The sequence below is a fragment of the Gopherus evgoodei genome, chromosome 2 (assembly GCF_007399415.2).
Source record: "Gopherus evgoodei ecotype Sinaloan lineage chromosome 2, rGopEvg1_v1.p, whole genome shotgun sequence".
Classification (NCBI taxonomy): Eukaryota; Metazoa; Chordata; order Testudines; family Testudinidae; genus Gopherus; species Gopherus evgoodei.
The window spans coordinates 80,993,824-81,006,313 of record NC_044323.1 but is presented as its reverse complement, the minus strand read 5'-3'; the positions used below and the strand labels follow the sequence as shown (position 1 = coordinate 81,006,313).

The following is a 12,490-nucleotide window of genomic DNA, read 5'->3' as shown; positions in this document are numbered from 1 at the left end:
AAATTTATAAGAAGTTGGAAGTTGGCCAGGGTATTGGTCAATCTGAAAGGCATTACAAGACATGCACAGAGGTGATATCGGGCCCAGAAGGCGGTTTTTTACTCATCCCCTTCCCTGGTTTGCCCAAGGTTGAATGTCCCCCATAGGACCAATGTAATGACTATGCAGGCAGCCCCCACACAATCCAGCAGCCACGGGTGAAAGTAACTTAAAGGACTTACTGTACGCTGGAGTCCTGAGTGGGGGCATGGCTTCAACCGGAAGAGGCGTGGCCTCAACCAGAAGAGGCGGGGCCTTTCAATATTTAAAGGCCCTGGCTTTCTGGCTGTGGCTGGGAGCCCCAGGGCCTTTAAACCATCTCAGAGCTACCAGCTGCAGAGGCAGCTGGGAGCAGCAGCAGGACTCCAGTGGTGATTTAAAGGGCCTGGAGCTCCATGGCGGTGGAGCCCCAGGCCCTTTAATTTGCCCCTGAGACCTGGGGCTCCCAGCCGCCTCTGCAGCTGGTAGCTCTGGGGTGATTTAAAGGGCCTGGGGCTCCCCACAGTGGCCGGGGCTCTGGCCCCTTTAATCCCTGCCCAAGGCCGGCTGCCAGAGCTCTGGCAGTGATTTAAAGGGCCCAGGGCTCCCCACAGTGGCTAGAGCCTTGGGCCCTTTAAATCACCACCGGGGAAGCCAATCCAGTGCAGCACGGCATACTAGCTCTTGCCAATATGCCAGACCAGACCGGATCAGCTTACTTTCACCTCTGCAGCTCAGGAATCAGGAGCAGAGGGTAACAATTCCTGATGGTTATCTGATTCAGTGAACAACAATCAACGCAAAAGCAGGAGCTGTCATCTTTCTTCTTGATGAACAGGACTAGTACACCAGCTGGCAATGTTGACTTGTGGATGAACCCTGAGGCAAAATTCTCGTGGATGTATTCTTGGAGCATTATCAGCTTATGTTCTGACATGGCATTAATTCATCCAAATGACATCTTGGCTCCGGGCTGCAGCTCTATTGTGCAGTTAGGTGCAGAGGTAGGGTTTCTGCATTCTTTTTTTAAAAAATATCGACATAGTCTTGGTATTTTGAGAGAAGTTCAGATGTAGCTTCAGCAGAAGTTTCAGTCTGGACAGTCACTCCCAGCTGAGTCTCTCATGGTTTGGATGCTGGTACAGAGCTGCCAACAAAATTCCAATGGAAAATAGACTTCCTTTGCCTGCCACCAAATAAGCAGGTTGTGGAGGGCCAGCCAGGAAACAGAGGATCAGTGGAGAATGGATCACACTAAATTGTGATGATTTTCAGGGATCTTGAAGCACAGCCTCTTGAGAAGTTGTTTCCTCCATTACTGGACCAGATTACAACCATCAGTAGTCTATAAGGAGTGGCCTTCTGTTGCAGGAAATGTGCAGGATCCAGAATGCTGCTGTGCATATGAAAGGAGGGCCGATATGATGGGAATTTGCTGGGATGTGCCAGATATGTGCAATTGGATTGGCAGCTGCAACTGGGGAGCCTTTTGACAGGGCTCCAGGCATGTTCCAGTCAAGACCAAAGCATGGGGGAGGTTCTCACAAAAGTGTTACTTGCTCCTGCAATAGCTGGTTCTCCAAAGTCAGCTGAACGACGTGGGCCTACAGGGCTTGGTTGTCTGCCTGAAGGTAAGCAGTCCAGTTGAACATGTCCAGTGCTCCCCTGGCAAGAAAGTTAACACTGGAAGAACTGCACAAAACTCACCCTGTTAACTCTCTAGAATCTTTGCTAGTGTCGTCTGCAGTATTCTTCACCTCTTGATATCAGCAGTTGTTATACTGTTTACAGCAAAATGTATTCTAAACTGAAACTCAACATACACAGTACATTTTAATGTCTTTCACAACCATATGATTACACAGTATAGTGTGTATATCCTGTCTTTCACACTGATAACATACAGTATTTTGTAAATAACTATCTGTTTCTTCATCCTCAGGCTAGCGAAAGATCAACAGTTTTTCAGTGAAGAAGAGATGGAGATACTGACAACAACACAGAACTATAGTTATGATGATGCAACACCGTGTACAAATTATGTCAAACAATTTGCATCCCTATTTCTGCCACCTCTTTAGTCCCTGGTGCTGATATTTGGCCAGGTGGGCAATGTGCTTGTTGTACTGATCCTGATAAAATATGAGAGGCTGAGAAGCATGACTGACATTTATCTGCTGAATCTGGCGAATTCAATTTACTCTTTATTCTTTCCCTGCCATTTTGGGCTCACTCTGCAGGATGTGAGTGGGATTTTGGAAATACAATGTTTAAAATTCTTTCAGGGATCTATCATGCTTTCATTTAATACTTTTGACAATAGATAGATATCTGGCAATTGTCTATGCAACGTTTACTATAAAAGTTAGGACAGTTACCTATGGCATTCTCACAATTGTAGTCATTTCGGGTGTTGCAATATTAGCCTCTCTTCCAAGTTTAATATTTCACACTGTTAAAAAGGAAGGTATTTATTGGACCTACAGCTCTCATAATCCGTCAGGCCATGATTTTAAAGATGAACATCCTGGGACTTGTCATTCCACTGGTCATTATGATCTTCTGCTATGCAGAGATTATAAAGACATTACTGAGATGTAGGAAGGAGAAAAATGTAAGGCAATCAGGCTTATTTTTATCATAATGAAGTGTTGTAGTGAAATGTCTATTTTAGTTAAGCTGCATTCTCTGTGTCCATTTTTTTGTGCTGTGAATTCTTGAGCTATGATTATTATGCTTCTTTATTTTTGTGTGTTCCTAAAAGTTGTTTATAAAACCATTGTTTGAAAAGCTACATATGTTGCATATTTCTTATTGTCTTTGAGGAAAAGGGGCTTTAGCTCTGATCTCTGGGAAAGGGCAGAGATTGCTCCTTACACAGACACCAAGGGAACACACATAACCACAAAGAGGGTAGAGAGGAAGTGGAGCCATGGACCAGAACCCTCCCCCACACCAACCCACAGAGAAATGAAACCTACTGGGTATGGAGTTGCTGTGCTATGCTAAAAGAGGTTGCAGCTGGTGCTGACCCTGTGCACCAAGAAGCTTGAGGAGGAATTTGGCACTTTGACCTTTGAAAACACTTTTTTTCCATATTTTCAGGAGCAAATATCAGTTTTGGAGGTTTTTAAAAATCAGATAGGGTGAAAGTGAGTAAGGAAATATTATATAGCACTGGGGAACAGGCTGGATTTTCTCACAAACCGGCTTTGGCCACTGTACGATCTCTTGGTGCTGGTTAGGAGGTATAAAGTGACTTTAGTCAACCAGAGAATCTGGCTGTGATAAATGTAGGGGGGGAAGTAGCTCCCTTTTATGGACACCCAGCCAGCCAGTAACTATAAAATCCCTCTTAGTAGCTGTTCTCTAATTGCTCTACCTGAAAACGGTTAAAAAGTCTCACTGCTATGCATAGGAAAAAGGAAGTGAGTGGACTCCTGGCCAAAAGACCCAGTGAGAAGGCTAGAACTTTTTTAATTGAAACAAGATTCCCCCTTTGTCTGTCTGTTGTTGTTCTCCCTGGAAGAGGCGGACAGGGCAGAGCGATACTATAAGAAGCTTGGAGCCAGATATGAAAAATCCTTGGTATCATACCAGAAACTACTCATTTGAAACCACAGATATGTAAGTAGATCAGGAAATGTCTAGGAAGATGCAATTAGGTTTATCTCTTTTTATTTCTTTATGGCTTGTGGACTCCTCTGTGCTAACGCCAGGTGCTTTTGTTTTACTTGTAATCTTTAAGATGGACAAAAGGCAGCTTTTGCTGACAAAATAGTGGAAGTGTACACCCTACAAAGCTATTGTCTGTTGTTTTGACGACAAAATAAAACCACGTAGACAAGAGGCAAAGAGCTATTTGCAGCAAAGTTAAAATGACAAAGCGCCAGTGTAGATGCTGCCGTTCATTATGTCGACATAACTGGCCTCCCCCAGTATCCCACAATGCCCTCTGTGACCGCTCTGCTCACTCTTTTGAACTCGACTGCCTTGCACCTCACTGCAGACATGTGCACCTCCCCTTTCAAAGCTCCAGGAAGTTCTGAAAGCTAAGCTTGCTGCTCAGCTCCAGCAGCAAAGAGCAAATCATTAACATGTAATCCTTCTGTTCTCCCTTGCACTAGGAACACAGTGACAGCCAGACTGCTGCTGCGAGGATTGGCGGGGGGCTGTTGTGCTGTGCCACGGGGACTGCTGTCCTGTGCTGCTTTTGCTTTGACATTCCTTAGCATGTGTCATGGTATAATTCCCCACTCTGAACCTTAGCGTCCAAAAGATGGGGTACCAGCATGAATTCCTCTAAGCTCAATTACCAGCTTAGTACTTGTAGCGCTGCCACCAACCAGGAATTCCAGTGCCTGGTACACTCCAGTCCCCCCAAAACCTTGCCCAGGGACCCCCAAGACCCAGTCCCTCTGGATCTTAACAAAAGGAAAGTAAACTCTTTCCCTCACCGTTGCCTCTCCCAGGCTTCCCCTCTCTGGGTTACCCTGGAAGATCACTGTGATTCAAACTCCTTGAATCTTAAACAGAGAGGAAAATGCACCTTCCCCCCTCCTTCTCTCTCCCCCTCCCAGACTCTCCCTGAGAGAGAAAGTAATCCTAACACAGAGAGAAAATTAACCTTTCTCTCCCCCTTGCCTCCTTTCTCCCCACCAAGTCCCTGGTGGATCCAGACCCAGTCCCCTGGGGTCTCACCAGAATAAAAAAAAAACAATCAGGTTCTTAAACAAGAAAAGCTTTAGATTAAAGAAAGAACAAAAGTAAAAATTATCTTTGTAAATTTAAGATGGAATATGTTACAGGGTCTTTCAGCTATAGACACTGGGAATACCCTCCCAGCCTAAATATTCAAGTACAAATTAAAATCCTTTCAGCAAAATATAAATTTGAACTCCTCCCAGCCAAATACACATTTGCAAATAAAGAAAACAACCATAAGCCCAACTCACTTTATCTACCTAGTACTTACTATTCTGAACTTATAAGAGCCTGTATCGGAGAGATTGTAGAGAAACTTGGCTGCACGTCTGGTCCCTCTGAGGCCCCAGAGAGAACAACAACCAAAAACTAACAGCACACATACAAACTTCCCTCCCATAAGATTTGAAAGTATCCTGCCCCCTGATTGGTCCTCTGGTCAGGTGACAGCCTGGCTCACTGATCTTGTTAACCCTTTACAGGCAAAAGAGACATGAAGTACTTCTGTTCTATTAACTCTTACGTATCTGTTTATGACAGCACGGAGAGCTCGCAGAGCTGCTGAGGATGCCACTCCTGGCAGCGGAGGAGGCTATGAGAGAACTCAGAGGGAATCACAGAACCATATTCTATTGGATTCCAGGGAGGTGGGCAGGTGCAAGCCCACCCAGGGCTAAAGGATCCTCCCCTAGCCTATGAGGAGGATCCATAGGACCCGGAAACTCAAGTAATTATGGGGGGGACAACAGAAAAAAAACAGGGATGAGTGTGAAGGTGAAAGAGTCAAAAATAGGAAACCTGAAGGAGACACTGAGCAGAGAACCCCTGACAGCACCCACTGTTCTTCAAAGGTATCAAGGGAGCCAGCGGACTCCGCCCAGAGGAACTCTGCCCAGATGCGTGAATGGAAGGAGAATCAGAAATAGGCCCCACAGTCGCAGAGAACCCCCTCAGCCAACATCCTCTCCCTGGTGTTATAGACGGCCGCCTTGGCCATCGCTAGGAGAAAGCTGACGAGGAGATCTCGATCACACAACTATAGGCAAGCAGGGAGAGGGGACTGCTGCTGTAGGGAGATGGTGGGAAGAGACTGCTGTGCCATGCAGAGTCAGGGCTGATGTGTGGGGCAGTGTTCCCCTCCCCCTGCCTCAGGATAGGTTGGTCAGGCTGCTGTCTGAAAAGACGGTTACTCACCTTTGTAACTGTTGTTCTTCGAGATGTGTTGCTCACATCCATTCCAGTTAGGTGTACGCGCCGTGCGTGCACGTTCGTCGGAAACCTTTTTACCCTAGCAACTCCAGCGGGCCGGCAGGTCACCCCCTGGAGTGGCGCCGCCATGGTGCTCTATATATACCCCTGCCGGCCCGCCCGCTCCTCAGTTCCTTCTTGCCGGCTACTCCGACAGTGGGGAAAGAGGGAGGGTGCGGAATGGATGTGAGCAACACATCTCGAAGAACAACAGTTACAAAGGTGAGTAACCGTCTTTTCTTCTTCGAGTGATTGCTCACATCCATTCCAGTTAGGTGACTCCCAAGCCATACCTAGGCGGCGGGGTCGGAGTGAGAAGTCGCGGCATGGAGCACTGCAGTTCCGAAGGCCGCATCCTCTCTCGACTGCTGGACCGGGGCGTAGTGGGCAGCAAAGGTGTGGACCGATGACCAGGTCGCTGCCCGACAGATTTCCTGGATGGGCACACGGGCGAGGAAAGCCAGCGACGACGCCTGCGCTCTGGTAGAATGCGCAGTCACACGGCCCGTAGGGATATGGGCCAAGTCATAACAGGTCCTGATGCAGGACGTTACCCAAGAGGATAACCTCTGGGAGGAGATAGGAAGCCCTTTCATGCGGTCCGCTACTGCTACGAAAAGCTGGGGGGATTTGCGGAAGGGCTTGGTCCTCTCCACGTAGAACGCGAGAGCCCTACGGACATCAAGCGAGTGTAGCTGCTGCTCCCTGCCTGAGGAGTGAGGTTTCGGGAAAAAAAACGGGAGGAATATCTCTTGGTTGACGTGGAAGGCTGAGACCACCTTGGGGAGAAAGGCAGGGTGTGGTCTCAGCTGCACCTTGTCCCTGTGGAAGACCGTATATGGGGGGTCTACCACAAGAGCCCGGAGTTCCGACACCCGTCTAGCTGAGGTGATAGCTACTAGAAAGGCAGTCTTCCAAGAGAGGTAAAGCAGGGAGCAAGTAGCTAACGGCTCAAAGGGGGGCCCCATGAGCCGGGACAACACCAGGTTAAGATCCCAGGTTGGAGCAGGGGGACGGACGTTAGGGAATAAACGTTCCAGCCCCTTAAGGAATCTAGACACCGTTGGGTGAGAAAAAACAGAGCGACCATCCGCACCCGGGTGAAAGGTGGAGATAGCTGCTAGGTGGACTCGCAATGACGATATGGCCAGACCTTGCCCTTTGAGGGACCAAATGTAGTCTAAGATGTCGGTTACCGAAACTTTCATAGGGCGGAGATTTCTCTCCACGCACCAACAGGAGAAGCGCTTCCACTTGGCCGAATATGTCGCTCTTGTGGACGGTTTCCTGCTGCTCAAGAGCACCTCCCTCACCGGCGTGGAGCAGCGCAGCTCAGAGCCCGTCAGCCACGCAGGAGCCACGCCGCTTGGTGCAGCAACTGCAGGTCTGGGTGACAGAGGGTCCCGTGTTCCTGGGTAATCAGGTCCGGATGAAGGGGCAGGGGAACTGGGTCGGCTACGGACAGGTCCAGCATCATGGTGTACCAGTGCTGCCTGGGCCATGCCGGGGCCACCATGATCACGTGAGCCCTGTCCCTGCGCACCTTCAGCAGGACCCTGTGGACCAGAGGGAACGAGGGAAACGCATAGTACAGGTGGGTCGACCACTGGATGAGGAAGGCATCCGCTATCGACCCGGGCTCCCTGCCCTGAAAGGAGCAGAATGCTTGCCACTTCCTGTTCCCCTTGGACGCGAAGAGGTCCACCCGGGGATAACCCCACCTCCGGAAAATGGAGAGGGCGACGTCCGGGCGAAGGGACCACTCGTGTGACAGGAAGGATCTGCTCAATCGATCCGCCAGCGTGTTCCGTACTCCGGGGAGGAAGGAAGCCGTGAGGTGAATGGAGTGGGCTACACAAAAGTCCCAGAGTCGTATCGCCTCGTGGCACAGGGAGGAGGATCTGGTGCCGCCCTGCTTGTTGATATAGTACATGGTCGTCGTGTTGTCGGTAAACACCGCGACACAACGACCCTGAAGCTGATGACAGAACGTTTGACAAGCAAGGCGGACCGCTCTCAACTCCCGCATGTTGATGTGTAGTCCCACCTCCTCCTGGGACCACAGGCCCTGCGTCCTCAGGGTCCCTAGGTGGGCCCCCCAGCCTAGATCTGAGGCATCCGTTGTTAGGGACACCGAGGGCTGAGGGGGGGTGGAAAGGGAGACCCGCACATAACACGGACTGGTCTAGCCACCAGCCGAGAGAATCTAATACCCTCTGGGGGATTGTGACTAACATGTCTAGCGGCTGCCTTGTCGGCCTGTAATGATTGATGAGCCACAACTGGAGGGGCCTCATGCGGAGCCGCGCGTAATCGGTCACAAAGGTGCAAGCCGCCATGTGGCCTAACAGGGTTAGACATGTCCGCACTGACGTCAATGGGGCCGTCCGCAAACGTTGAACGATCGCCGACATGGTCTGGAACCGCTGCAGAGGCAGCAAGGCCCTGCCTACAGTGGCGTCCAGGACGGCCCCGATGAATTCCACCCTCTGTGTGGGAATCAGGGTGGACTTGTCTGCGTTTACCAAGAGGCCCAAACTTGCGAACATGCCGGTGATCACGCGGACATGGCTGTAGACTTGTTGTTCCGACGTGCCCCGAATCAACCAATCGTCCAGATAAGGAAACACGTGGACACGATTGCACCGAAGATGCGCCACAACAACTGCCATGCATTTTGTAAACACTCTCGGGGCCGTGGACAGGCCAAATGGGAGGACTGCAAATTGATAATGAAGAGGCCCCACAACGAAGCAGAGGAAACGTCTGTGGCGTGGCCAAATGGCAATGTGAAAATACGCGTCCTGCATGTCGAGGGCGGCGTACCAGTCTCCCGGATCCAGGGATGGGATAATGGTCCCCAGGGATACCATGCGGAACTTCAACTTCACCAGGTATTTGTTGAGCTCTCGCAGGTTGAGGATAGGCCTGAGGCCTCCCTTGGCCTTGGGGATCAGAAAGTAGCGGGAATAAAACCCCTTGCCTTTCTCGTTTTCTGGAACCGCCTCTATAGCTCCTTTGCTGAGGAGCGTCTGCACCTCCTGCCGAAGGAATTGCTCGTGAGAGGGGTCCCTGAAGAGGGACGAGGAAGGGGGGCGGGAAGGAGGAAATGAAACAAACTGCAGGCGGTATCCCGTCCGCACCGTGCTTAAGACCCAGCGGTCCGATGTTATTTGGGACCACGCCGGGAAGAAAAACGAAAGGCGGTTGGAAAACGGGGGGGAAGGATCCATTAGGGAAACTGTTACTGCGCCCTCGGGCGCACCTTCAAAATGAAGGCTTAGGTCCAGGCGGGGGCTTAGAGGAGCCTTGGTTCTGTCCCCCTTGGTTCCCCGAATGCCTGCGCCTTCCATTCCTGCCGCGGCGCCTGTTAAGGTTCTGCCGCTGGCGGAACTGGGAATACGGCCTGCGCTGTTGTTGATGCTGTGGCCGGAAGGGTCTACGCTGCGTCACGGGAGTGTGCATCCCGAGGGACCGCATAATGACTCGGTTATCTTTCAGACTCTTGAGTCTGGGGTCTGTCTTTTCAGAGAACAAGCCCTGGCCCTCGAAAGGAAGGTCCTGTAAAGTATGCTGGAGCTCCGGCGGAAGGCCGGAAACCTGCAGCCAGGAGATGCGACGCATCGTTACTCCTGACGCGAGGGTGCGGGCAGCCGAGTCTGCAGCGTCCAAAGAGGCTTGCAAGGCCGTGCGTGCGACCTTCTTGCCTTCATCCGAGATGGCCGCCCACTCTTGGCGAGCATCTTGTGGCAGCAGCTCCTTAAATTTGTCTGCTGCCACCCAGGAATTGAAGGCGTATCTGCTCAGCAGGGCTTGTTGGTTGGAGACCCTGAGCTGCAGCGCCCCAGCCGAGTACACCTTACGGCCGAGGAGGTCCATCCGCCTGGCTTCTCCCAGCGGGGGGGGGCTGTTGGAGGAGGTACCAGCCACCGCTTCATCCGGGGAGGAGGATGAGGAGACCCCAGGCAAGAGAGTGTCTAACTGTGGGACTTCCTCAGCCCTCGCCTCTGTCTCAGGAGCCAAAGCGGAGTCTTGTTGCTTGGACCCTTCCTCCCCATCCGGGGAGGGAGGGGGGCGAGACAACGAGGCTTCAGGAGCCCTACGCTCCGCAGTCGCCGGCCTAGCAGGGAGCTGTTGAGGGCCCTGGGCCTGATGGTATGCCCAGGGTGTCCAGAATCCCCATTGTTGCGGGCCTTGGTCCTGCTGCGGCGGATCACTGAACAGCGCCGCCTGCCGGTCGGTGCCCAGCGCATATCCGCTGTCCGTTTGCGAGGATACGGACGGCTGTCTAGAGGGCCATGGTGGGGCCGACCCTGGATGGTAAGGGTCTGCGCGGGTCGGCACGGAGGATCGTCTCGGTGCCGGGGACCGGTGCCGGGAGTCATATCGGTGCCGGGATCGGGATCGGGACCGGGTTCTGTCACGGTGCCGGGATCCTGATTGGTACCGGGTGCCGCTTCGGTGCCGGGATCAGGACCTGCCACCAGCTCGGTGCCGGGAGGTCGACCGGGACCGGGACCTGCCACCAGCTCGGTGCCGGGAGGTCGACCGGTGCGGCGAGTAACGTCGGGATCTGCTCCTGGAATCGCGGTGCCGGTATCGGCGGCTGGAGTCTGACCGCGATCGTCTTGATGTCGACCGGTGCCGCGAGTGCGACCGGTACCGCTGAGGGGAGCGGTGCTGGGACTGCGAGCGGCGGTGGGATCTGGAGCGACCATAACGTCGGGACCTGGATCGTGAACGAGAGTCCCGAGATGGTGCCGACATCATGGGCTTGCCTCTGGACACGACCCGCACCGGAGGTACCGGGGGTGGCAGCCGAGTGGGCTCAGTCAGGGCTATGAGGTCCCGAGCCGAGGCGAAGGTCTCCGGTGTGGATGGGACCACTATCTCAACCCCAGATCTCATGGGGGAGCTCGGCGGCACCGGACTCGACGGACCCGCCGGGCCCGGAGTCGACGGTGCCGGTGGCGCTGCGGCCGATGTCGAGGCCGGGCGCTCTAGCCGGGTCTGCCTGGCCGGAGTAGTGGACTTCGACGGCCTTGGCTCTGTCTCTGGTGCCGGAGAAGGTCGGTGCCGGGGAGTCTTCTCTGTGCCGGTGCGACCCGGTGCCGGCGCCGAGATCACGGCCTGCGAAGCCGTCGGGTCAAGTGCCGCCTCCATAAGGAGAGTTCGGAGTCTTTGATCCCTCTCCTTCTTTGTCCTTGGCTGAAAAGCCTTGCAGATGCGGCACTTGTCGGATCTGTGCGATTCCCCCAGGCACTTCAGGCACGCTTCGTGGGGATCGCTGGTAGGCATGGGCTTCTTGCAGGCCGCACACTGCTTGAAGCCCGGCGAAACAGGCATGAGCCTGGCGCCGGGTGCCGGGAAGGGCTAAGCCCCCGGCGAAGAACTATTTACAAACTACTTAACTTAACTACTATTTAACAATCTAATTAACAACTACGATAGTACTAGAGATAAACGATAGATAACTAGGAGAGCTAGGGACGTGGAGGACAGCTATGCCGCGCTCCACAGTTCCAACGACCGACACGGCGGTAAGAAGGAACTGAGGAGCGGGCGGGCCGGCAGGGGTATATATAGAGCGCCATGGCGGCGCCACTCCAGGGGGCGACCTGCCGGCCCGCTGGAGTTGCTAGGGTAAAAAGGTTTCCGACGGACGTGCACGCGCGGCGCGTACACCTAACTGGAATGGATGTGAGCAATCACTCGAAGAAGAACTTAAAGAGACAGCATGCTGACACACTCACTCTACCCCAACACACACACTTCCCCAACGCACACTCTGTTCCTGCCTATCCCCCCAATACACACTTCAGTTGAAAAGTGGTTGACAAGCTACTAGGATGCCCATGAAACGATGGGATTAAGAAACCTGCATCATGTGATGCTGTACCTGCCCCATGAGGTACTGCAAACCTTTCCCAAAGCACCCTGCGGCCAGTTGTGCAGTGGGATAGCTACACACACTGCTCTGTGTCGATGCAAGAGCTGCTAATATGAATGCACTCCACTGACACAAGAAGCATAATGTGGACGTGCAACAGCGGTTTAATTAAAGTAGTTTAATAAAAGTGGCATAACTTTTGTCAACAAAACTCTGCAGTGTAGACAAGGCCTTAGTCTACTGCAACCTGCTTCCATTCATCCCAGTTCCCTGTATGCTCCCTCCACCCTCCACATCCCTTCTCCATATCCTGCCAATTACCATATATCCCCATAAATGCTGGAAACAGGGAAGCAAGGGTGCTGCCACACCCCCTGGCTTGAAGAGGTTTCCATCATATACAGGATTTACAGTTCAATTCAATGGCTTTCAGCACCACCACTATAAAAATTGTTCCAACACCCCTGTATATCTGTCCTCCCTGACAGCCTCTCACTCCAAGACCAGGGAACGTGGCTCTCTGACATCCACTCCTTGCCCCAGTGAGTCTCAAACATTCTGCTATCAAGCCTCACTTTTATTGAAGCATGAGCTCAGTCTCCACCTAAGGGTGAGTTAGAGACAACGTTC

At 52.5% G+C, this 12,490-nt stretch overlaps 1 pseudogene; it reads left to right on the top strand.

Moving 5' to 3' along the window:
- The first annotated feature begins 1,934 nt into the window (after positions 1–1,934).
- LOC115644959 lies at positions 1,935–2,662 on the top strand (annotated as a pseudogene).
- The last annotated feature ends 9,828 nt before the right edge of the window (positions 2,663–12,490 follow it).